Source organism: Mustela putorius, unplaced genomic scaffold (genome assembly GCF_011764305.1).
Source record: "Mustela putorius furo isolate JIRA1106 unplaced genomic scaffold, ASM1176430v1.1 tig00000095_pilon_pilon_pilon, whole genome shotgun sequence".
Taxonomy (NCBI): Eukaryota; Metazoa; Chordata; class Mammalia; order Carnivora; family Mustelidae; genus Mustela; species Mustela putorius.
This window is the reverse complement of record NW_025421280.1, coordinates 8525555-8551473: the sequence shown is the minus strand read 5'-3', so window position 1 is coordinate 8551473 and position 25919 is coordinate 8525555. Positions and strand designations below refer to the sequence as shown.

Below are 25919 nucleotides of genomic sequence, written 5' to 3'. Positions count from 1 at the left end.
CTTGCTTTGATACTGGCTGCTAATCCCATGGCCCAGCTTGACATTGTCTCTTAGCAACGTCCTGTCCTTTTCCCCTTTTCATTCTTGTGCCTCTAACTACACTTCCTTTTCTCCGGTTTCTCTTCAGCCTCCGGCTTTCACGGCCCCTTAAGCCTCGTTTACACAGGGAGAAGCAGGAGCTAAAGGCCCTGTGCACATATTTATGTTAATAGTACTGAGGGGAGGAACAGCCTGTTCTGGGGGCTGCTTTCCAACTGTCACATAAATCAGTCAGGAAAAAAAAAAAAGTTACTATTTTCACAAAGACACTGCCAGAGTGGAGCAGCAGGTCTTGGCAATACCTCATCTCCCACTGACCCCGCCTTCTCGAGTGTGCCTTCCGTAATGTCTCCCTAAGTTGTCAGAAAGCAGGGGATGAAGAATTTCATAGACAGGGAGGATTTCAAAGTCAGAAGGGACCTTTGAGATCATCTAGTGCTAAATCACATGGAAACTTCTGGTAAATACCTCTGCCTGGGTCCTTTCCCCCACAGATTCTGGAGCCATTGTTTGGACGTGAGGTACAGGCAAGATTTATAAAGTTTTCCAGGTGACTCTAATGCACAATGAGGGCTTGGAGTACTGATGTAGTCATAGTCCCAGAAAGAGAGAGGCCCAGACTTCCCTCAGATCATGTGGGGAGTTAGTGACACAGAGCAGCCCTGACATCACACTTTCTTCTGTGATGCCATGTCGTCGCGAACTTCCGGGGTTGAGCTGCGGAAATACTAGACGGTGGTATTATTAGAGTTGTGTATCCAAATTACTTGGGAACTCTTTTAAACTTGCTTTCACCTCTTCTTGCTCCGCCCAGAGCAACTGAATCTCTTGGTGAAACCCCAGCACACAAATTTTGAAAAAGCCCTGGGTGGCAATTTTGACATATATCCCAGTCCAAGAGCTAGCCATGTCCATCAAATATTAACTGTGGTTCCTTGAACAAGTTACTTGACCTCTTTGACCCTCAGTGTCTTCATCTGCAAAATGGGGCCACATACCTAATTCTCATTCTTCAGTTTTGTAGTTCAAAAGTCATTTCTCCTAGGAAGCCATGAATAGGCTTTCAGAGGAAGCCATTTACCCACCTTCCCAGGAAATGCTTTGTTGGAGAACACCCTAAACTTCTCCTTTGTAACACTGACCACAGTTCACTGATCAAATAGTATGAACCTTGACACATTGTTTTTGAATGAAGGAATAAACACGTGAGAATGATTAAATATATGTGTCATGGATTACTCGCTTTCTGTCTCCACCGCCACGGATGAGCTAAGCGGTTGAGCTGTCTCATTCACGGTTGTGTCCACTGTGCCTGGTGTAAGGCTAGCTCTAATTCAACAAACTTTGGCTGAACAAAGAAAAAGCTGAGCAAATGACTGATATCTCAGAGGCACCTGGCACATACCCACAGTAAATGGAACATGCAACAAAATGTTAGCTATTACAACAATTACCTTCAGATAGGCCCAGTGTCCTGCCTGAAGGCACCCAACAGAGCTGAGACTTGAAATCTGTTCTCTGGACTGCCAGCCTCATTTTAAATCCTTGATGTCCATCTGCCTTAAGGTTTTCATACGGTGGGAGGGAACCAGGAAAAAGTGGCAGGCTGTGTTTGCCCACTAGAATGAGCTGGAAACCCAGTAGGTTCTTGCACACTTCCAGCCTCCACTCTGCAATCCATGCATGCACACACATTTGCAGACGATAGTGACTCTGGGCAAGGAGCATTGTGGTCTTCTCTTGAGAATGCTTTGGATCATAAACTGCTTGAGAGCAGTAACCATAGTTTTGGCTTCCAACACAAGATAGACCCATGAGAACTCTATTATTTGTTCATGACAGATTTGAGGTTGCAACATTGTATTGATCCCCACACCATAGGTCCAAATACCTGTGATGATCCCCAGATTTCCCCACTGGCCTTCCTGCTGGGATGGGGGGAAGCTGATGACTAGAGGGGTACAAGGAAGAGGTGAAATTCACATTATTGGCAGCAGATGCATACATTGCAAGAGGGAGTTCAGAATAAGACTAGGGGTGGGTGTTTCTGAAAATAACTCTGGATGATCCCCTGTCTTTCTGTCTATACTAGCATGGAAAGCAAGTGCTTTTCAAATTTTCATTTTAATAGCTTCCTTTTAGTTAGACGTTTCTGCACTCCAGATGTTATGCCAAGTACTTTATAGACAGAATATCATTTCATTCTCCTGACTCTGAGCGGTTGAAATCATCACTGTCAGTATTTTGCAAAGGAGAAAACTGAGGCTGAGAATAGTTTGCTAAAGACTACAGTCACCAGGATGAGCCAAGACCAGCACTGGAAGTGGGCCTGATGGCTCTGAGACCTTAATTCATTTGCCAAATATTTACTGAACAGTACTATGGGCCATGTTGTTTTCTAGATGCAAAGTATATATTATAGATGAAGGCCAAAGTCCTTGTGGGACTTGAGTTCTGTCTGGAGGAGACAAACCATAAATAATGAACCTAAACATGCAATAAATTATGCGATCTGTTAGAAAGTGATGGTGCTATGGGAAAACTAGGGCAGTGCAAAATGATGGGAAGGGGATTGGAAGTATGTGTGGAGTGTGGGGGAGAGTGTCTGTGATAGAAGTTTGTTACTTTAAATAGGGTGATCAAGACAAGCCTCAGTGACAAAGCCACATTTGAAGAAATAAGGAAAACTTTAAAAAGTTCTAAACTATGCTATGTTCATTCTGCCCCTCCCACCAAACAAGGGGATGGATGGATGAGCAAAGCACTAGTGATTCACACTGCTACGTCTCAGATGTGGTGGTAAGTGTTTATCTATAGGGTGTCATCAAATGCTCACGATGACCCTGTGATCATGATATCAACTCTTCTTCAGCTGTGAAAATGGAGACTCAGAAAGGATACAAAAATACTGTCCAAAATTATTTAGTGCCTAAGTGATGGGACTAGGATTTCCACTTAGCTCCTCCAACTCCAAAGCCCATGCTCTTCTGACGACCACGACGCTGATGAAGAGTGTGCAGTGGTGGGGTGGTCGGTGCGGTGAGCAGGAGGCACAGCACTGAGCCCATCCCTCACTTGGGAAAGTCACCCTGCATCATTGCCCACAAGGACAGGGCTACTCTGAGGCTGGGTGTCCCCTGGTTGCGTAGGTAGCATGGTTGGCTGTGGAGTGCTCTCCTAAGTCATATCAATAACATAGTTCCTCTTTTTTTTCCCCCTATGTGGTTTGAAATCTATTTCTTTAGCCATTGGAACAGACAGATGTAAAGAAGCAGTTCCTGAAGAGCTATCCCATCTGCAAATATCAGAAAACTCCGTTTCTCAAAACTCCCCAGGAGGGCTGCTTTTCCATGGAGGACCAGTGGCACCCCCAGACACAGCAGGCCAGAGGCTCAGTATCTTTCTAGGGTGTTTTCATAAACTTGATGGGCTCTTGTTTTTGACTGAGAAAGTGTGGCTCTCATAAATAATCTCCACTGAGTCTGGCCTCATTTGCTTACACTGTAGTTCCTCTTTCCCATGGAGATGAGTAGCGCAATAGTCTAAGGGGTCTTACTTGCGGAATGCAGGTCTACCCAGCCTACAATGTACTTTGTTTCCCTCCAGGATCATGAGGCTGGTGATAAGAGTCAGGCCAAATGATATCCATTTGGAAGCATACAAGCAAAAGAGGCGGGCCACTTGAGTGACTTTGATCACTCAATAACCAGCCTACAGAGACAAAGAGGAATGTGTGTGAAATGATTGACATGTGCGTGCTTTGAAAGCTAGGAGCACTATGAGATATACCCTGGAGATCATGAGGAAGAGAAGAAGGGTGCTAGAGTTCTTTCTGGGAAGCCCAGAGTTTCCCAGCCTCTGCCCATCCTTTGACCCAAAGCCAACCCAAAAGCATAGATTCTGTCCTTCGCACCCACTGTACATGCATATATCGAATGTTCATATATAATAATGACAACTAGTATTTGTTAACACATTTTTATGTTTTGAAAGCATAACTCATGGGCATTGAGGTGTCTTATCGCACTGAAGTGATAAAGTTCAATGACTTCTCAAGGTCAGAGCTGGTGAATGATGGGAGTATAACTCAAGCGCCAGGACCTTGAGTCACATTCTCATGTTTCTCCTCCCTGACTAGGAAAGGGTGTTTGGTACCACATTCATTCATGACAAGAACAATAGGATCACACTATACCTGTCTCTCTCTCCTTCCTGTGTCTCTGCTTACACAGGGTCTCTAGTTTCTCTTCTCCTCTCCCTTTCCCTTCCATTCCCTTCCCTGCCCGCCCTGCTCTGCCCTGCTCTTTCCTTCCTGTGTCTCTCTACCCACCCCCCTTCCTACCTCCCTCTTTCTCTCTCTTTCCCTCTTAACTCGGATTTAAATGTGGTAAATGTGCAGAAAGGCTCCATTACAAGGTGTTCTCACCTACAACATGATCCTGGGGCAGAAAGCCCAAGAGGGGCACTGCAATGAAACTTAGTAAGTTACTTTGGAGCCCGAGCTGGCTGCATGCGCTGTTGCCTCACAGGAGGTGAAATTCTCATGAGATGTAGCATCTCTTAACACCTATCAGTGGGCTCACATGGAGGGTAAGAAGATCCAGGTCACTCAGAGTCAAGGCCAAACCCCTAGTCCCTCAGGGCCCTTCCTGGCGAATCCTTCATATTCTTCACACTTTGATGCAGTTGCCTGCCCAACATCTGTCTCTCCACTTAACTGAGGTATGTAGGGCATAAGGACTGTAAGAACGGTGTCTGCTTTGTTAGCACTGTCCCCTTGGTTCATAGCACAGTGTCAGGCCTTGAGTAAGCTCTCACAAATATGTGGGGAGTAAATAAATGAACGAATAATGAAGGACTGATGGAATAACAATAGCTTAATATGTCATTCTCTTCAGGAGCACTTGCATTTTGAACGAGGATTCTAACCCAGGATGCCTCTCAAGCACATGAGAATTCTCACATGGAAGGAATTCCACCTGGAAGGCCTATTCTGGAGTGAGGGTGAGAAGGAGTGCATCTTTCCAGCATCTCTCAAATGGTACCCAGCAGTTACCTTGATATTAAATCAGTCTTACCACCAAACCTAAGAGTGGTTGGACCTCAACGAACAGGGATTTTGAGGAAGCTGAGGAAAAATTTTTTAAAAAGGCGGCTGGATGTGACTTCATTCCACCCAGATGTCCTTTCTGTGAGCCTCTGATTATTCTATCCTCAATGTGAAGCAAACGTGTAGAGGTCTTGAGTCACAGCCTAGAAGGCCAAATTCTTATGGGGCAATAAAAATCTGAACCAAATGCTGGCCCTGCTGGGTCCGTCTGTTATTGGAATTAAGTGCCCCTTTTCATTTTATTCAAACTGAAGAAACTTTCTGGCAGGGTGTCAGGTTTCAAACAGAAATGTCAGCCAAGGGCTCATGAGGCCAAGATCCTAGCAAACTTGAATCAATTTACACTTTGGGTAAAACTTCATATGGAATTTAGTGGTCTGGTGGGTCCATTTGTTAAATGTTCTTCATTTGCATGTCCTGGACTAAACCCCTGCATGGAGCTGTGTATAAAATTAGCCTCAGAGACCAAAGTAATCTCTTCTACCCAAAGTGAGGATACCTCTGTAGATGAGTGTGAAGGGCATACGAGAGTGATTTTCATCACCAAGAGCAGAAAAGAATGTGAACATGTTCCAAGCTTGATTCAAATGTTGATCTGATATAGTCATAATTAACCCTATTTGTAATAATAACGACAATAACATTTATTGGATGTTTAATATATGCCAGGTTCTATGCTATGCACCTAACATTTATTGACCCATTAATCCTTCTGATGATTCTACCAAGTAGGTTTTATTATTTGCTCTAGAACATAGAAAATGAAACAAAGAAAGAGAGGTTCAGAAAAGTGCCCAGCTTTCAAGACAGCAAAGGTCAGGATTGAAAGCTGGACCTTTTGCCTTCAGAACTTTTGCCCTTCGTGCTGATCAGGGACTGGTGGGGTAATGAATCCAACAGGCATTAATGTAAGTAAGATGCTTATGGCAGATTTAATTGGAATTTTATACCACATCTGTCATTTTTTAGAACCCTATTTTGGCGGCAAACACAGATGAGCCACACAGTAGAACTTGGTTTTTTTCTTCAGTTGTTGATATAAAGTGAAAGCCCTGGGATCATTAACTGAAAAATCCAGTCTTCAAATGCTTTTGCTTTGTACCAACATACTGAAACGGGTCAAGATGCCCCATGTTCTCTGGGACGTTGAAGAAATGTTTAAGTTACTTTTTTGCACTCTTAGCATGGGATGGAGATACAACCAGGGACTGTCTAGGACTCCAGTGGCTCTGAAGATCAGAATGAAGCGCAACATGGCCAAAAGGAGATGCTGTGATGGGAGATTGGCAGGCTTCAGCCATCCACTAAATGATTCACAACTATACACTTGCTCTTTGCATCAAGCTTGAATCAAACCAAACCTAATCAGCAAATATATGAAAAGATGCCCAGCTCCAGCAATATAGATGGAAATGTAAATTAAATTATATTTTTCACACATCATTTTGGCAAAAATTTCCAAGTTTGATAATATCAATCATAGCAATGGTGAGCGGAAACAGGTCTGTTCTGCTGATGAAAGTGTGAATTGGAACAGCCATCCTGTAAAGCATTTTGGAAGTATTAAAAATGTACACCACCTGTGAGCTAGCAATTCTGTTTTATACATATTTATAAGAATGTTCATTGCATCATCATTCATGCTATCAAAAAGTTAAAGATAGCTGAAATGTAATACATCCAAACCATGGAAGGTTATAGAGCTCATAAAATGACACATATTTACGTACTAGCAATAAAAAATGCTTAAGACATACTGTTAATTTGAAATATCCACACAGCATGGTATTATCCAATGATATTACTACACCCCTCCCCCATCCCCCACTGAAAGGAATGGAAAAACACACACCAAAGGGCACCTAGGTGGCTCAGTCTGTAGAATACCCGACTCTTGGTTTCGGCTCGGGTCATGATCTCAGTATTGTGAGATGAGCCCTGAGTGTGCTGGGGTCTGTGCTCTGAGAGGGTCTTCCCAAGACACCTGTCCCTCTGCCCCTCCCCCATGCACATGCACCTGAGTGCTCTCTCTAAAATAAATAAATAAATCTTTAAAAATAAAGAAAAATACACACCACGCTCAGATTACATTAACCCTGGGGAAGCTCTAGGAGTCAAGAGCAGTGGTCACAGGTTCTGTCTATCATTCACTCATTCACCAAATTATCTAGCATCTTCTGTGTTAGGCACAGATGATATTTTGTGATCAAGAAAACACAAAAATCCTTGCAACCATTATACCTACGTGGCAGCATTACTGTTTTGTTAGACATGTTTTTAGAACAAGAATGTACTTACATATGACTTGTGTAATTAAAAATAAGTAAAAATAAAAGCAAATTTAAATGCACACTTTTCTATTAACAAAATTTCAAGTGACCACTTTGGCCTTCGAGAGCCTTTCAAATAGTTCCAACCGTAATTGTGTATTGGTGACTGCCATGTGGCTAATGTAATTCCTCGAATGGCCCCCCTTGGATGGTTGGCACAGACAGGGTATAGTGATAATTACACATAGCACTTGGACTCACACAAAGGTCCAATCTTTCTATGAGCATTTCTGGGACATCATTAGGCACAAAGTAGGAGTAAACCCCAATCTGATTATACCTATAGTCACCAAAAGACATGGTCTTAGCACCACTATTCATAATAGCCCCAATCTGGAAACTACCTAAATGTCTGTCAACAGTTGAAAAGATAAATAGTGTGCTATATTTACAGAAAAATATTACACAGAAATGAAAACCTATGCATTATAATTACATGCAACATGGAAGAATCCCCCCGACATGGCGTTGAATGAAGGAATCCTTTTGTGAGAGTAACACACAACCTAATTCCATTTGTATGATCTTCAATAACAGGCACCAGAAAGCCAGAAAGCAGGACAGTGGTTATCTTTGGAGGGGAGCAGCAGCTAGGGTGCATTACAGAGGCTCCAGGGTATAACAGAGATGTTCGGCTTCTTGCCCAGGTTATATGGGTATATTTCATTTATGAAAATTTGTTGTACAATTATAATTTGTGACTTCCTTAATAGTATATTCTACTTCCATCACTCATTTACCAAAAGAAAAAAATTAAAACCTAAAACCCTGAAATCCAATCTGTTTCATGAATCTCATCTGGGGCAAGTCAGTTTTAGCATCTATAAAATGGGAGAAGGATTTGCTAGCTGATCTGTAAAGACCTTTCCAAATGCATAGTTCTGTGTAAAACCTCTTCCATTCCAATAATCAACTTCTAAAGCAATAGGAAAATAAAAACAGAGAATAAGTCTGGGGTCATTTATTATTTGAATTTGTTGAAGGCTTACAGAATCACGTGTATACCATTTTCAAAGCATTTTGTTGTAACTTAAAGACACAATTAACGAACAAGAGAAATTCTGTCTTCCAGGAAAATGCATGGAGCTAATTCTTTCCCAAAGATAAATGTGAATATGCCAAATGCTGCTTCTGCCAAGCCTCTTCCTATCATGCCAATTCACAAGCCCTGTGATGGGAGAGTCAGCAATTACAGAGGTGGGGCTGTTCCTGGTAGGAAGGAGGCAGCTACCGTGCTCACGACCTACCGCTGTTTGAATAGGCACTTCCTCTACGAGGGGAGTTGGTTTGTAATTTTCCTCTTACTGCTCCTGGAAGTCCTTGAATGGCAACATCACAGCTTGTACCCATTCACAACAGGAAAGTTTGACATCCGTAGACACTCTTGGCACAAGAGGAGGAAAAGTCCAGTCCTGTGTGTCAGTTTCTATATTAGAACCAGGAAAGTAATTTCTATAGCGTAGACCATGCTGTAATCTTCACGCAAAATGTTGGGCTCTAAGCAGGGAAACTTTTCCTATTTGTATCCAAGCCTCACTGACATTTGCAAGGCAGGACCTCAAGGAGGGACTTGAAGGACCCCAATAGACACCAACTAACTGTGCTGGTTCTAACCCCAAGGAAAGGTGCTTTGAAAGTGGGATAAAACTTCTAGCGAATGTGCTCATTGTAAGGTATGGGTACTGTTCTAGGCGAGCCGTGTCTCATGTGAAGGGTGAATTCTCAGAGGAACGCTGAATTTAGCAGCTGAAAATAGGCAAGCACAAAATCTGAGAGGGGGCTTAGGGCATCTAGATCAGCTCTTCTCAAATGATCACGGGTGAAGACCCAGTTTTGTTGTTTGATTTCACTTTGTTTGGTTAATTATTTCTAAGCATTCACTGGTCAATACATTTTTTAAAAATACAATAAAAATGAATGTTTGAAAATGGAATAAGGAGATAGGCAACATAGAAGCCCCGATTTCTGATGACTAGTTTCAACAGAAATTATTCTGTTCAATGGCTAGAAAGGTTCATAAATACTTTCCTGTTGATCTGGGTGCTAGTCAAATAAATTTATTTAGTTCATGAAAATGTGTTGAGCTGTATGTAGTCTATCCACGTATTTACTGCTAACACGTGGTGGTCTGCGGATTTCTGGACCAGGGCTTATTGGGTGCTTTCTCATTCTCCCAAGGGTGTTTTTCTTTGAGAACAGAGAATTAACACAATGGCCAGACTAGGGGAAAGGACCTGGGGACAGGATATTGTGATAACAAAGGCAACTCAAGAGGATGGAAGAATGGGAAAGAAAGTAAATTTCTCTCACAAAACAAGATTTTGATGATGAAGCTATTTTTGGTGATGATGGTAGAAACCTGCTGTTTTCCTAAGAGAGGACCCCAGAGCATCAGTAAAGAATCAGATGGATTCTGTAGAAGGACGCCCCGAGATCTCTGCTCATTGTGTGTGACTAATCCAGATACTAATCAACAAGTACGCACCACGTGGCATACTAAAGTTCTCATTCAGGTCAACAAGAGGACACTGGGCAGGTAAAGCGTCACTACTTTCCATTCATTTCCTATTCACAAACTGCAGATGGAAAACCGATTTTTACAGCATCAATTTTCCTGTTTCACCCAAATACCAAATATAGGAGCTCATGTCGATATAATCACAGGTAATGATTCTTGAAAGCAAATTTAGAATGAGGGACAATTACAACAAAACATTAGGGGAATAAATGGTAAAACTATTTAAAGTCACAGTAATAATTTCTCACCGAAGCAAGCCAACTCTTCTCATATTGTTTCAGTGTTTTGGAAAAGAGAGACTTAAGTAGGTAAGACACAAGACTGAAATCCTACAAGCATTTTAGTTTCCAGTCCAAGGCAGCTGTTGGGTGATATCACCAGTGTGAGAACAGCCATGTGTGGAGAGAATTAGCAGATGAAAAGCAAGTAAACTCGATACGGGATGTGTAAATGTACTTTCTCATCTCTTTCAATTCTCCTTATAGATGGATACACCTAAAAGTGAACTTACATATGTGGATGTTTATACGAAGCATAAAGGCCCTAAGAAAGAGCCTGAGACATGTAAAATAGTGGAGGAAGATAAACATTTCACGATTCAGATCACGTTGCTGCCTCAAATCATAGAGTCCCTAAGGAAATAGCTAGAAGGGCTATTCAACTCTCAACTTCCTTCCAAGGAATAAAGAAAGAGTTTGCTATCAGTGAAGGAAGTGCCAAAAAAGAAAAAAAAAAGAAAAGAAAAGAAAAAATAAAGTCCATTTGTGTCACACTAACAACTTTCTTCAGAGTGAACATGGAGTTCATAAAGTTTTGGCTATAGTGGGCACAGATGGCCTTGGGGGTTTGATATTAGGTTCTTCACAAGGACTGTGGGAAATCTGAGAGGAGATCAAATTAGACACCCACTGATGAGAAAGTGTTGTGACATCAGAGTTTTATTTGCAACGAGTGGCAGGGTCAGCTCCTCCATGGTACCTGAGGTGAACTGAGAAAAACGGAATCCCTGAAACCACGTTTGGAAATGATTTCACTGGAGACAGACCGAGACAGCAACTGCTGGAAGGGAGGAGGCGAGGACAGCAAGCAAACCAAAGTGAGACTCTGTAATTGAGACGACCTGCGGGGACAAATGGAAAAAGAACTAACTTGCCTGCCTCAGACAAAACAACCTTCAAAGGCTACCTTCCTCCTCGCTGGTGGGGTAAAGTCTCTTGGAATAACTACCAATGCATGATACATATTTAAAACTCTCCTTTCTGGGTTTCTAATTTTCAGAGAGGCAGCTTCCTGCAAGCTCCAGTAATGAATGTAAGCTGATGCTCCTTTGGGGGGGTTGTCAAGACAATCTAAGAACAAGCCATTTCAGAGGAACAAACTTCACAGCCGGAGGTCATTTCCACTGCATGATGTGCTTTCCTTGAAGATGTCATCGTTGCACTCTTAACCGGTGGGGTCATTATGTTACTTACCTCATCAGGGAAATCATTGTTTAAAAACCAAATGTAAACGGTGAAATAGTTTTCTACTTATCTTTTCCAGGATAATAGCTTCCCTCCCCCACTTCCCACCACAGAAGAAGGGTTAGGCCCATGTGGGTGATGAATTGCTCCGAGAGCCTGACAGTCCCAGAGAGAGGGATGAGAGTAAAAATAACTAGCTGATTACCAATAGGGAGCAAATTGGCCACTTGAGAATCCAGTGGCTAGAATGACAAATGAGAAAATGAAAATCCTCATCAAGAGACTAGACTTTCTGATTAGTCCAAGTGCTGATGACCACTTTTCATGCCGCTTCCTCCCTGCTGGGTGATGATTTACATCTGATTGGGCATCATCTTGTATTTGGGGCAGTCATTTCTAAAAGGGTGTTTGGAAGACTTTGAAGTACTTAATTACAACCAGGAGGCATTTGGGGGCTGAGCTGCGAAATGGAAGATGCTCTGTCTTGGGCTGTGGAATGTTCATTTATAGAAGGAGCCCCTGTCTGGTTGGTTTGGTCTGGTTTTTCATTCCATCACCCCATAAGGCAGCCTTCCAAGGTTTTCTGGACTCTAGAAGAAAATAAAAATGAGAGTATTCTTGGCTAAGGGATCCACATGCGAGGATTCAAGAATTTCAATATGTGGATAGACTGGGCTTTCTGTTAATAGTCAATTACTAAAAATAAAAATAGTTTGGGAATTCTTTGAAGGGAGGCCATTTTTACCGGCCACGATTGGAACAAATTCATCAACTGTGGGAGGGTATACTGTGATCCACAGACATGATAGCTGTCCTCAAAGAGCTAAATATATCAGGGGTGCTAAGTCATATACGCTTGATGCAATAGAATAGGGGGATGTGAAGTTAGGTAATAAGGATAGGATTCACGGAGAAAGTTGAAAAGACCCAGGCTTTGAAAGATGGAGAGAACTATAGTAAATTTCTTGGTGAGAACTGCTTGAATGAACAATGGTACTGGGTTTTTTGTTTGTTTGTTCCTTTTAATGAGTTGCTGTGGAGTGAACTGAATGGTTTGTCTTGAGCAAAGGGGTCTGGAAAGATGAGTCTGAACGTAAGTCTTCCATGCATGTATGGACCCACGATACCAAGCAGGGAATTACCTTTGGTCTTAAGAGCCCTGGAGGAACATTAAAGATTGTGAGTAGAGCTAGAATTGTGTTAGAGGTCTGCGATCTTCATCTGATGAAAAGAAATCTCAAAACAATGTTCTCTGGAACTTCACCAACAGGTATGATGAACAGATTAGACTGCCATTTTGATTCTTTGGTTTTCACACTTGTGCTATGTAAGAGAAGGATAAATATCACAGTGCCTGGCATACAGAAAAAAATTTTTTTTTTGAAGATTTTATTTATTTGTCAGAGAGACAGTGAGAGAGAGAAAGAGAGCGCACACAAGCAGGGGTGAGGGGTAGAGGGAGAAGTGGACTCCCTGCTGAGCAAGTAGCCCGAAGTGGGACTTGATCCCAGGACCCTGGGATCATGACCTGAACCAAAGTTAGATGCTTAACTGTTGACTGAGCCAGCCAGGCATCCCACCATATAGAAAAACTTAACAAATACTGCTGAATGGATAAGTGAAGCTGAAGTTGTTTAGAACCAGAATACTGTTATATGGTAGAACAGGTTGAAAAGACCTGAGGTTACCTCAGCCCTCTCAAGAGGTAGCAATGAACAATTTGACAAGAACTAAGTTAGGACTTACAAGAACTTGGGCATCTAACTTCATCTTCTTGGGTCTACATTTCCTCACATGAAAAGACAAGGGTAAGTTTTATGAATGGCTCTAACTGCAGAAAATTTTATGTGAGAATATTTTGGGAGAGAGAGAGACCATTCCTAGCTTATGTTGGATACTCAGAGGAGTCCATATCCAAAACAAGGCTAAGAACCCGTGGACTATGTTCCTTTTAAACTAAAAGAGGCTGTGATTCCGAGTCCAAGGATGATGTCCTCCCCAGAAGGACAACTGGAATGTCTGACATGAAAGCTTCACCAATCTGTAACCTTGCAGGAAAAACCTGTTGCTCACTGATTTGACTGAAAGGAAGAAGAAAGGATTTTATTCCTGTCAACCCAACTTCAGATTCCCCAGCAATTTGAGGAGCATTATTGATTTCATCAGCCATGCTGAGGTGTTAAGTGACCATCAAAAGAGATGAATCATTGAAATGCACTTGCACCCACCAGAACATAACTTTGGCAAAGTGTAACCTCTGACACAATCCTTTTTTGTGTAATCTTTTTCTATATCTACTTTCTTTTTTTACAGTGGCTTCTGTCATTAGGTTGTTGGAAAGAATAACTAGTTAATGATGGGGAAAAAGCGGTTGGGAAGATAATATACTTTCACACTCAAGGCTATTGTTCAAAAACAATATGCAATAATATTTTTGTTGAATGGACACAGTCAGTAGTCACCGTGATTTGGGGACTTGTCCCTAAAAATATGCTGTTGACCAGGTGAAGTAGGAACAGTTAAAGAAAATGTTATCATTCCTCAGAAGCTATTGTTAGTGTAAAACTCCAGTATGGAAAGCTAGTTCTGGCAATTTATAATGAGACAGGACTCTTATTAGTGATTTTTGGCTTAATGTATTAATGAGTAGAGATCTGAGTGATAAAGGACTTACAATGTATTAAGGAAAACTCAAGGAAAGATTAGGCTCTAATCAAAATAAATTCTGTTTTTAGATTGATTTTCATGAGTTCAACTTTCTTTCCCTTTATGTATACCAAAAAGAAATGCATTGTGAAATACTGATCACTATCACTGAATAAAAAAAAGAATATATATTACATTTTAATATAATATTAATAAACTGCAAATGCCAACTTCCAAAAAGAAACTACATATAGGCAAGAAGAGTTATTCTTGGGGAGAAACATTTCTTTCTACAAATGTTTATAAATTTATTTTTCTCTTTTTGAATAGTAGTTGTCAGGTTTAATTGAGCAGCTGATTAACGCCACTAGGAAAAAAGCCTCAGTGTGATGTTTTGAAAAATGGCAATGAAATGTATCAAGATTACCTTTTCTTTCTATTCTTCCTCCCTCTCAATGTCTTCTACTCTAAGTAGTTGATGTTCCTTACTCTCCATTAGGCAACCTAAACTGAGCAAAGACAATTTCCTCCGAGAAAGTACATTAAGAACTTGACTTTACTTCACTTAAGGGTTCTCTGGAAAAATACTTTGAAGTGATGAGTCAAGATCACTCTATTTAAAACTTAAACTATTCTAAACATGTCCATATTTTAATATTTTGTCTTCCTTAGCATCAAAGCAGGAAATTCTACTCCATCTGCAATTTTCTTCTACTGACAATATATACATTTTTTTAAAAAGTACCTAGCACCCAAATCTCTGTCTTCCACTGTGATTAGTTACTTGTTTCCAGTTGCTCAGAAATGAAACTTAAGAAAACTCCAGCATGGGGCAATGTCATAAATTGTTAAGTGATAGAATGTCACTTTAGATCAATCTCCCATAGTATCAGCAAAAGGAAGTGCTTGATTAAAAACCTAACTGAAGCTAAAAAATGGCCCAAACTATATGGGACTCTATGGCATAATGCCAGTGCTCCTGTGGTTTCCCAGAGTACCTAATCTTGTCCCATATCATTCCTTATTCGTTCTGAGAAGAGTCAGCTCATTGTGCGTTTATTGTGATGCTGATTTGTTATTCTAAAAATGATAACTTTTTTTTTTTTTTTAAACACACTGACCTGATTCCACTATGGTAGAATCTAGGGTAATGCTGGGTCAGATTCTCATCAGAGCAAACACCAAAGGGGAAAACACATAGACAGTTACAAAGGATTTAAACTAGGCTTATCTCTGCTGAACTCTAATTGACTAAGGATGAGAGGATCTGATTGTGAATGACTTACCCAAATAAAAAACACACAAGGGCATTTACTAAATGCCTTTAGCATGTTTAAAGCACTTCAACTTTCTGGTAGTAAGGAATCACTGGCATTTTGATTTCAAGACTGTGATTATATGTTAGTTCTATGGCAGATGTTAATGAAACCTGTATTATGGTTGGAATCTTCACTGGGAGCTAGGAATTTTGTGGTGTTTCTTCTTTAGCATCTGAAATACAGCTTGGTGTTTTCACTGGACTCAAAAATTGCATCTTTCTATCTGTGGATGTTAAGTTCACAATGCAGAGACATTACATCTTGAATGTTTCATGGTGTCCTCAGGAGGTTAGAGAATTACTGTGGTTTTCAAACCAATCTGATGGGATCCTAAAATATTCACTAAGCTCTAAGGGATTCTGTTCTCCTCATTCATTCCTTTTGATTATATCTCTCAGAGTATGGTTTTCTTTTTGATTTCAGAGCTGAGGAAACAAAGATTTAGGAAAGTTAACCAGTCGTCCACAATAACTCAGTCAACCCAAATTAATTCCATTGATTTAAAATCTTGAGAAATTTCTCTTGGGATCCCATAAACAGGCTGCACCTTGAGAGTCTACCTTGAAGGTTCTCAAAACAAGTAAAGACTTACAGAATACTTGAGAAGAAGGAAAAGTGAAACACTGCATCTGTATTGTTGAGGGGGATGTGTGTGTGGTTTTTAGTTTTAGCTCTATTATTATGTTTCTCTGACTTTGAGGAAGTCACTATTCATGTCTTTCTTTTCCTTGTATGTTAAATTGGGGTAGGTGAGAAAGTTAATGGATTAGTTCAACTGCATGCAACCTTAGGGCTGATGCGGCAAGATTCTAATGTGTATGTTTCCACCACAGCATGATTTGCAAAAGCCTGAAAAATATTGTAGCTTGAAGGTATCTTTTTCAAGGTATTGCCCTTTCTCCACTCTAGATTTGAGAATTCCTGGAGTTCTACCCCAAACTTTCTGTTCTTCTCCAACAGTGCTTTCTCCTTGGGTGGGCTCATCCTTTTCTAGTTCTTGGTTTAAAGTCTTTTTTTTTTCTTTTCTGATATTAGCATAGCCACTTCATGTCCTTATACTTGCTATTTGCATGCTCTTTTGCCAAACATGTGTTTTCAAACTCTTTGTATCTTAGAGTCTAAATGATCTCCTCTAGACAGCATATAGTTGGATCTTGTTGTTGTTGTTGTTGTTGTTTAATCCAATCTCTGCCTTTTGATTGGGTTGTATGACTATATTACACACTATTGCTGATATAGTTGGAATTACATCTGCCACTTGGCTTTTGATTTTCTCTGTCTCAAATTTCTTTGCCCCTCTGTTCCTCTTTTACTTACTGTCTTCCTTTGCATTTAAGGGATTATTTCCTAGTGTAACATTTTGATTTCACTAATAATATTTATATTAAAAATATTTTCTTAGTGGTTACTCTAGGGCTTACAATGTACATCTTAGTTTATCAAAGTCTATTTCATATTTAAAGTAACTTAATTCCAGTGAAAGATAGAAACTTTACTCCTATATAGTGCTCTTCCTCCTCCCTTTTATAGTATGATTATGAGTTCCATCTTTTGGCTAGAATGGATAATGCTGTTATTAACATTAATGTACAAGTTTCTGTGCAGAATATTTTCATTTTTCTTAAATATATACCCAGAAGTAAGTTGCTGAGTCATACAAGTAATTTTATTTCATTTTCTGAGGGACTACCTAAATACATTCATAGTGGCTGCACCATTTTACATTCTCACTAGTAGTATACAAGTGTTCCTACTTCTTACATCTTAATCAATATTTACCATTCTTGGTCTCTGCTCCCTACCCCCCACACCCCATCCCTTTTTAACAGCCAACTTAATGGGTATGAAGTGGTATGTCATTGTGGTTTTTATTTGCATTTCATTAATGACCAATGATATTGAACATCTTTTTTTGTGCTTCAGGTCATTGGAATGTCTTCTTCAAAGAAATACTATTTAAACCTTTTGTTTTTGCTTTTTAATTGGGTTGTCTTTGTGATTTTGAGTTGTAAGAATACTTTATTTATTCTGAATATTAAAGTGTCCCTTATTGGATATAGGATTTGTAATATCCTCTCCCATTCTCTAGATTATCTTTTCACTTTCTTGATAATGGCCTTTGATGTACAAGCCTTCCACTTTAATGAAATCAAATTCATTTCCTTTTTCTTCCCTTTTTTTTTTTAAAGATTTTACTTATTTATTTGACAGAGAGATAAACAGCAAGAGAGGGAACATAAGCAGGGGAAATGGGAGAAGGAAAAGCAGGCTTCCTACTGAAAAGGGAGCAGGACAAACGTGGGGCTTGATCCTTGAACCCTGGGATCATGACCTGAGCTGAAGGCAGATACTTAAGGACTAAGCCACCCAGGCGCTCCTATTTTTTCTTTTGTTGCTCATGCTTTTAATGTGAAATCTGAGAATCCACTGCCAAAATGAGGTCATGAAAATTCACCTTTATGCTTTGTTCTGTAATAGCTTTATGGTTTTAGTTCTTACATTTAGGTTGTTGATAATTTTTAGTTAATTTTTATACATGGAGTGCGACAGGGGTTCAGCTTCATTCTTTCCCATATGCTTATTCGTATCCCATATGCTGTTCCAACACCATTTGTTGAAGAGACTCTTCTTACCCCATTAAATGATCTTGGTACCCTTATTGAAAGTCAATTGGATATAGATGTTTGGGTTTATTTCTGAACACTCAGTTCTTTCCCTTTGGTCTATATGTCTATCTTTATGCCAGTACTACACCATTTTGATTACATAGCTTTGTAATACATTTTGAAAACAGAAAATGTGACTCTTCTACTTTGTTTGACTTTTTCAATATTACTTAATCTATTTGGGGCTGCTTGCAATTCCAAATGAATTTGACGAATGCCTTCCCATTTCCACAGCAAGCCCATTGGAATTCTGATCGGGATGCAATGACTTTATAGTTTGGTTTGGGGAATACTGGCATCTTACCAACATTAAGTCTTCCAATTCATGAACACAGAATTCTTTCCCATTTAATCAGATCTTTAATTTTTTTTTCAGCACTGTTTCATAATTGTCAATGCATAAGTCTTTCACCTCCCTGGATAAATTTATTCCTATGTATTTTAGTCCTTTGGATGCTACTTGTTTTATAAAATTTTACTGATTTGAGAGAGAGAGAGCATGAGAGGGGAAGGGGGAGAGGGAGAGGGACAAACAGATTTTTTTTTTTCCACTGAGGAATTAAAGAACGTTTAACCAACCCACCCAGGTGCCCCTAAAAGAAATTTAATTTCGATCCAAAGACACAAATAGGTTGAAGGTAGAAGAATGGAAAAAAAAAATAAAAAGTCCATGCAAATAGTAACCAAAAGGGAGCTGGGGTTTTTTATACTAATACCAAACAAAGTAGATATAAGCCAAAAATTGTTACAAGAGACAAAGAGAGGCATTATGTAGTGATAAAAAGGTCAATTCATCAAGAAGATATAACAATTATAAACATATACACACTAAACAAGAGTCCCAAAATTTGTGAAGCAAATATTGATGAAATAGGGAGGAATAGACAGTTCTACAATAATGGTTGGAGGCTTCGATACTCCATTTCCAAAAATGAATAGAACATATCGCCAAAAGACCAATAAGGAGACAGAACCAGAAGAGCACTATAAAACAACTAAATCAAGCAGACGTAGAAAGAGCATTTCATTCAACATCGGGAAAATACACATTCTTCTTAAATTCACACAGAACATTCTCCAGAATAGGCCATATGTTAGGAGAAAAAACAAATCTCAATAAATTTTTAAAAAGATCAAAATAATATAAAATATCTTCCCCAACCACACTGGGATAAAGTTAGAAACCAATGACAAAAAGAAAACTGGAAAATTCACAAATATGTGCAATTAAGTAACATACTCTTAAACAACCATTGGGCCAAAGATTAAATCACTAGGGAAATTAGAAAATAGTTTGAGAATGAAAATGAAAGCACAGCATACTAAAACTTAGAGGATGCAGTGAAAGCAGTGCTCAGAGGGAAATTTGGAGCTTTCCATGCCTACATTAAAAATAAAGATCTAAAATTAACAACTTAACATAACACCATAAGGAACTAGAAAAAGAAGAGCAAACTAAACCCAAAAGTAGCAGAAAGAAGGAAATAATAAAGATTAGAACAGAGATCAATAGAAGAATAGAAAATGGAATCAATGAGACAAGCAGTTTTTGAAAAGATTGACAAATTTGGTAAACTTCAGCTGTACCAAGAAATCATAGAAGATACAAATAGCTAAAATAAGAAATAAAAGTGGACATATTGGGGCACCTTGATGCCTCCATTGGTTAAGCATCTACCTTTGGCTCAGGTCATGATCCCAGAGTCCAGAGACTGAAGCCTGTATTGGGTTCCCTGCTTGGCAGGGAGTCTGCTTCTCCCCTGCCACTCACTCCACTCACGTTCTCTCTGTCTCTCACTCTCTCTCTCAAATAAATAAATAAAATTTTTTTTAAAACTGGAGATATTGTTACTGACTTTATAGAAATCAAAGGATTGTAAGAGAATACTATGAACAATTGTATCATAAGCCAACATTTTAGATAACCTAAATGAAATTGAAAATCCCTAAAATCACACAAATTACCAAAACTCACACAAGTAGAAAAGAGGAAATCTCAACAGATCTAGAACAAATAGAGAATGTGAACTATTCATAAGCAATACCTCAACAAAGAAAAGTGTAGACTAGATGGCTTCACTGGTGAATTTCACCAAACATTTAAAGAAGAATTAACACCACTCCTACTTAAACTCTTCCAAAAAATTGAAAAGGAAAGAATGCTACCTAACACAATTCATGAGGTCAGCATTGCTGTGATAATAAAACCAAACATACCACATGAAAACTATAAAACAATATCCCTTGTAAATATAGACGTAAACAACCTCAATAAAATTCTAACAAACCAAATACAAAAGCAGGCTAAAGGGATTTATACAACATGTCTAAATAGAATTTATCCTAGGAGTTCAAACATAAAAAAGACGTATTTTTTCACATAAAAGAATTAATCAATGTGGTTTAATATATTGATAGAAATAAAACCACATAATCATTTAAAAAGATTCTGAAAAAGGATTTACAAATTCAACATCTTTTCATGGTAAAAAAAAATTGTAAATTAGGAATAGAATGAAACCTTCTTAACACAATAAAAGGCTGTGGTGAGTGGGTGGCTCAGCTGCTTAAACACCTGCCTTCAACTCAAGTCATAATCCTGGGGTCTTGGGATGGAGCCCTGAGTAAGGCTCCCTACTCAGCAGGGAGTCTGCTTGTCCTCCTCTTGGTGGTCCTCCCCCTTGCTTGTGCTCTCTCTCTCTCAAATAAATAAATAAAGTCTTTAAAAGAAAACACAGTAAAGGCATTTACCAAAAATCTGCAGTTGGTATCAGACTCAATGGTGAAACACTCAGTCTCAGAAAGATTGAGAACTTTACTCCTAAGATCAGGAATGAGAGAAAGATTCAGGCTTTCACCACTACTGTTGCACATTGTAGTGGAAATCCTAGCCAAAGCAATTAGGCAAGAGAGAAATAAATGAAAATCATTGAAATTGAAAAGAAAGAAGTGAAACTATTGCTATTTGCACATGAAATTATTCTTTCTACTGAAAAGCCCAAAGAACATACACATTAAAAAAAGAAGAAGAAAGAAAGAAAACAAAACTAGAGCTAATAAAGAAGTTCAGTAAAATTGCAGTGTACATAGTCCACACAGAAAAATTGGTTATGTTTGACTACAACAATGAACAATCTGAAAAGAAAATTAAGAAAATAATTCTATTTATAATAGCATCCAAAAGGGGCACTTGGGTAGCTCAGTCAGTTAAATGTCTGCCTTCGGCTTAGGTCATAATCTCAGGGTTCTGGGATCAAGCCCCATGTTGGGTTCCCTACTCAGAAGAACCTGCTTTTCCCTCTCCCTCTGCCTGCTGTTCTCCCTGCTTGTTCTCACTCTCTATATCTATCAAATAAATAAATAAAATCTTTTTTAAAAAGGAAGTAAATCTTTTGTAAACAGCATATATTTAAATTTTTACTTTAATTTTCTTATCATGATAAGTGTACTCATTAACCCCAATCCCCTATTTCCCTTGTCCCCCCCAACTCATTCCCCCCTCTGGTAACTGTGAGTTTGTTCTCTATAGTTAAGAGTCTGTTTCTTTTTTTGTCTCTCTTTTATTTTCTTTTGTTTGTTTTGATTTTTAAATTTCATCTATAAGTGAGAGCACATGTTATTTGTCTTTCTCTGACTTATTCTTAGCAAATACTCTTGAGCTGTATGTTTTTGCTAATGGCAAAATTTCATTATTTTTTACAGCTGAATAATATTCCATTGTATACATATATACCACATCTTTATCCATTCATCTATTGATAGACACTTGGGCTGCTTCCATAGTTTGGCTATTATAAATAATGCTGGAATAAACATAGAGCACATATATAAAATATTTTCAAAACTCCATTATGTCAATATCTGCCTTTTCATTGGTGAATTTAATTGATTTACATTTAGAATTATTACTGATAATAAAGGACTTAGTCATCCACTTTGCTCTTTACTTTATATATCTTACATTGTTTTAGTTCCTCAGTTCCTTCAATACCAATTTTGTTTGTGTTTGATTTTTTTTCTAGCATACCAATTTTTTTAAGATTTTATTTATTTATTTGACACACACACACAGAGAGAGAGAGGGAGAGAGAGAACGCATGCCCAAGCACAAGCAGGGGGAGAGGCAGAAGGCTTTCTGCCTAAGAGAGAGCCCAAGACTCGATCCCAGGACCTTGAGATCATAACCTGAGCCAAAAGCAGATGCTTAACCAACTGAGCCACCCAGGCACCCCTAGCATATCATTTTTTAATACGTTCTTCATTCCCTTTCCTATACAGTTCTTAGTTATTTTCTTAGTGTTTACTGTGGGGATTACTGTGGGGTAATTCAAATTCTAGTTTGAATTGATACCAACTTGGCTTCAAGAGTATACATTAAATCTGGTCCTATCCAGTCTTTCACCTCACATTTATATTACTGTCACAAATTGCAACTTTACATATTGCCATAACGTAGATTTATATTACTGTTTTACACATTGGTCTTTTAAATAATACAGGAAACCAAAAGAGAAGCAACAAGCCCCAAATATTAACTTTTATGCAATTACCTCTACTGTGATAGAACTGTACTTCTAGCTCTATTTTTAGTATTTTTTATAAATATTTTATTTATTTATTTGTCAGAGAAAGAGAGAGAACACAAGCAGGGGGAGCAGTAGGCAGAAGGAGAAGCAGGGTTCCCACTGAGCAAGAAGCCCAATGTGGGACTCAATCCCAGGGCTCTGGGATCATGACCTGAGCTGAAGGCAGATGCTTAACTGATTAAGCCTCCCAGGTATCCTTAGCATTTTTAATAGGCAAATGTAATAGTGGTAAACTTCCTTAGTTTTAGTATTTGGAATGTCTTAATTTCTCCTTTGCTTCTAAAGGACTATTTTGTCATAGAATTCCTACTTGACATTATTTTTTTCTTTTGACATAATAAATGTATTATCTCACTGCCTCTGGCCTCCATGGTTTCAGAAGAGAAACTGGCTGATATTCTCATTAGGGCTCCCTTATATGGGATGAGTTACTTCTCTTGCTACCTGTAAGATTTGTCTTGGCTTTTGACATTTTGACAAGAATGTTTCTTAACGTGGATCTCTTCTAGTTTTTACGCTTGCAATTTTTGAGTTTCTTAGATGTGTATATTGATGTATTTAATCAAAATTAGGATGTTTTTCATTGTTATTTCTTTAACTCTTTCTTCTGTCCTTTTTTCTCCCTTCTCCTTCTAGGACTTCCATAGGCTTATGTAGGTACTTTTGATGGTATATCATAGGTCCTTTAGGCTCTGTTTATTTTTCTTCATTCTTTCTTCTCTCTGCTCCTCATAGTTGGTCATTTCAATTGTTTTATCTTCAAGCTTGCAGATTCTTCCTTCTGCCTGCTTAAATCTGCTGTTGAGCACTTTTTATTAATTTCTCATTTCAACTTTTGTAATTTTTTGGCATTTCTATTTTATTCCTTTTAAAAATTTCTGTCTTCATTGATAGATCCCTACCTGTTCACACATTGCTCTCTTGATTTCCTTTAGGTCTTTGTTTGTTGATTCCTTCAGCTCTTCACATATATTAATACAGCTAATTTAAAGTCTTTTCTGATATGTCCATAGTCTAGGATCTCTTAGAGGTATTTTATGTTGATTTTTTTCCCCCTATGAACAGGACACATATTTCTGATTCTTTGCAGGCTTTGTAAATTTTTGTCCAGAACTAAATATTTTTTTAATGTCACATTGTGGTACTTCTAGGAATCAGAGACTCCTTGTTCCCCAGAGATTGCTGATGCTGCTCATAGACGGATATAGTTATCTGTTTGTTTAGTGATTTCTCTAAACTCTTTTTGCCAGGACCATTTTTCCTGTCATGTGTGATCACTCACTGAAGTCTCTGTTATCTCAACAGTTGGCTAGTGGCCTGATAGAGAATTCCTTGAATGCAGAGGTCCAATTAAGAAAGAGAAATAAAAGGCATCCTGTTTTAATTCCCTGACAAATACTGCCCTGAAACTGATTCAATCTCAGGGCTGCAACAGTGGCCAACTCCTGTACTGCTCCCACAGTAATCTATAAGGCAGAGCAACACATATAACTCTGATCCCTGAAAAATAAGGTGTTTATTGTACAACCTGGCTGCTTCAAGTCACACCAGAACCAGGGGCTGCCATCCCCACAGCTACCTGATGCAGTGCCAGGAAATGGAAGGTGGTAGCTTCCCTGTGAAATGCAAAACTCACCAAAATTTACCAGCCTCTTACATTAAGCACTCCCCTAGATACTGTCAGAGTTTGACCAGATTCCAAAATTCCAGTGTAGTTGATTCTGACTGTAAATGCCTTCTCAAAATTTTGGGTGGTTTTTTGGTTTTGGTTTTGTTTTGTTTTGTTTTTTTCAGTGGCAGGACTGGTTCCTAAAGTTACTTACTCCATTATCTTCCATGACATCACTCTACACTGTCTTTTATAATAAACTTTATTTCCCCTCCATGTCTGGGGCGGGGGTGGGGAGGTATGGTTCAAATTATTGTCTGATGCTATTCATTTTCAGCCTAAACAACTTCCTTTAACATTTCTCATATGGCAGGTCTGCTATCAACAAAAACTTTCAGCTTCCATTTATCTTGGAATATATTTGCTTTGCTTTCATCTTTAAAAGGGTTTTTGCTGATTCTTAGTTGACAATTTTTTTTCTTTCATTTCTTTAAATATGCCATCCCATTGTCTTCTGACAGCTACTGTTTGTAGTCAAAAGTTAGCTGTCTATCTTGGAGTTTCCTTGTATGTGATGAGTCACTTGTCACTGTTTCCATGATGTTCTCTTTATATTTGACTTTCATATATTTTACTACTATGTTTCTGAATGTGGTCCATTTGTGTTTATCCTTCTTATGGAGCATCTTAGATATATAATTCTTTTTTCATTAAATTTGGGAAGTTTCCAGCTATTAGTTCTCTGAATATTTTTTCTCCCTCTTCTCCTTCTTCTTTCCCTCTAGTACTTTCATTGTGCATATATTGATTTAATTATGGCCTACATTTTTCTTATACTTTGTCCCTTTCTCTCTTTTTTTTTCTGCTTTTCACATTACATAGTCCCTATTGATCTATATTCAAATTTCCTGATCACTTTTTTTCTGCTAGAGAAAATCTATTTTTGAAATCCTCTAGAAATTTTCTTTTATCACACTTTTCAACTACATCATTTGTATGTGGTTCATACTTTATAATTCCTATCTTTCTACTAATTTTTTTTTAATTGGGAGAGACATTGTTCTCACACCTGCCTTCTTTAGACATGCTCTTCTTTAGTCCTTTAGCACATTTATTTTTTTTTAAATATTTTATTTATTTATTTGTCAGAAAGAGAGAGAGAAAGCACACAAGCAGGCAGAAAGGCAGGCAGAGGTGGAGAGAGAGGCAGGCTCCCTGCAGAGCAAGGAGGCCGATGTGGGACTCGATCCCAGGACCCTGGGATCATGACCTGAGCCGAAGGCAGCAGCTTAACCCACTGAGCCACCCAGGCATCCCCTTTAGCACATTTATAATGGCTGTTTTAAAATCTCTGTCAAGTTCAACATCTGAATTCCTTCAAAACAGTTAGAATGCTTTCTTTTATTCCTGTTGTACATGTCACATTTTTCTGTTTCTTTGAGTATCTTATAAAATTTCTGTTGAAAAGTAAACATTTTAAATAATATATTATAGCAAATCTGGATGCTGATTCCACATCTGTCTTTGCCTGCAGGGATTAATATTATTCCTGTTTTCCAAGTCATTGATTTATTTGTTTAGTTACTTGGCTAAACTAACTCTGTGAACTCTGTTTCCATCCAATGTGCAATCT

General features: G+C 38.7%; 1 long non-coding RNA gene across 3 annotated transcripts in view; it reads left to right on the top strand.

The window, feature by feature from the left end:
- The window catches only part of LOC123391459, a 321198-nt gene that overhangs the window by 252607 nt on the left and 42672 nt on the right, over positions 1 to 25919 (top strand). For 2 of the 3 annotated variants that reach the window (XR_006606149.1, XR_006606151.1), the window contains exon 4: positions 4938 to 5043. This is a non-coding gene — a long non-coding RNA (uncharacterized LOC123391459). Of the gene's footprint in view, positions 1 to 4937; positions 5081 to 25919 lie in introns of all 3 variants that reach the window. The other variant, XR_006606150.1, reaches the window with a different exon arrangement.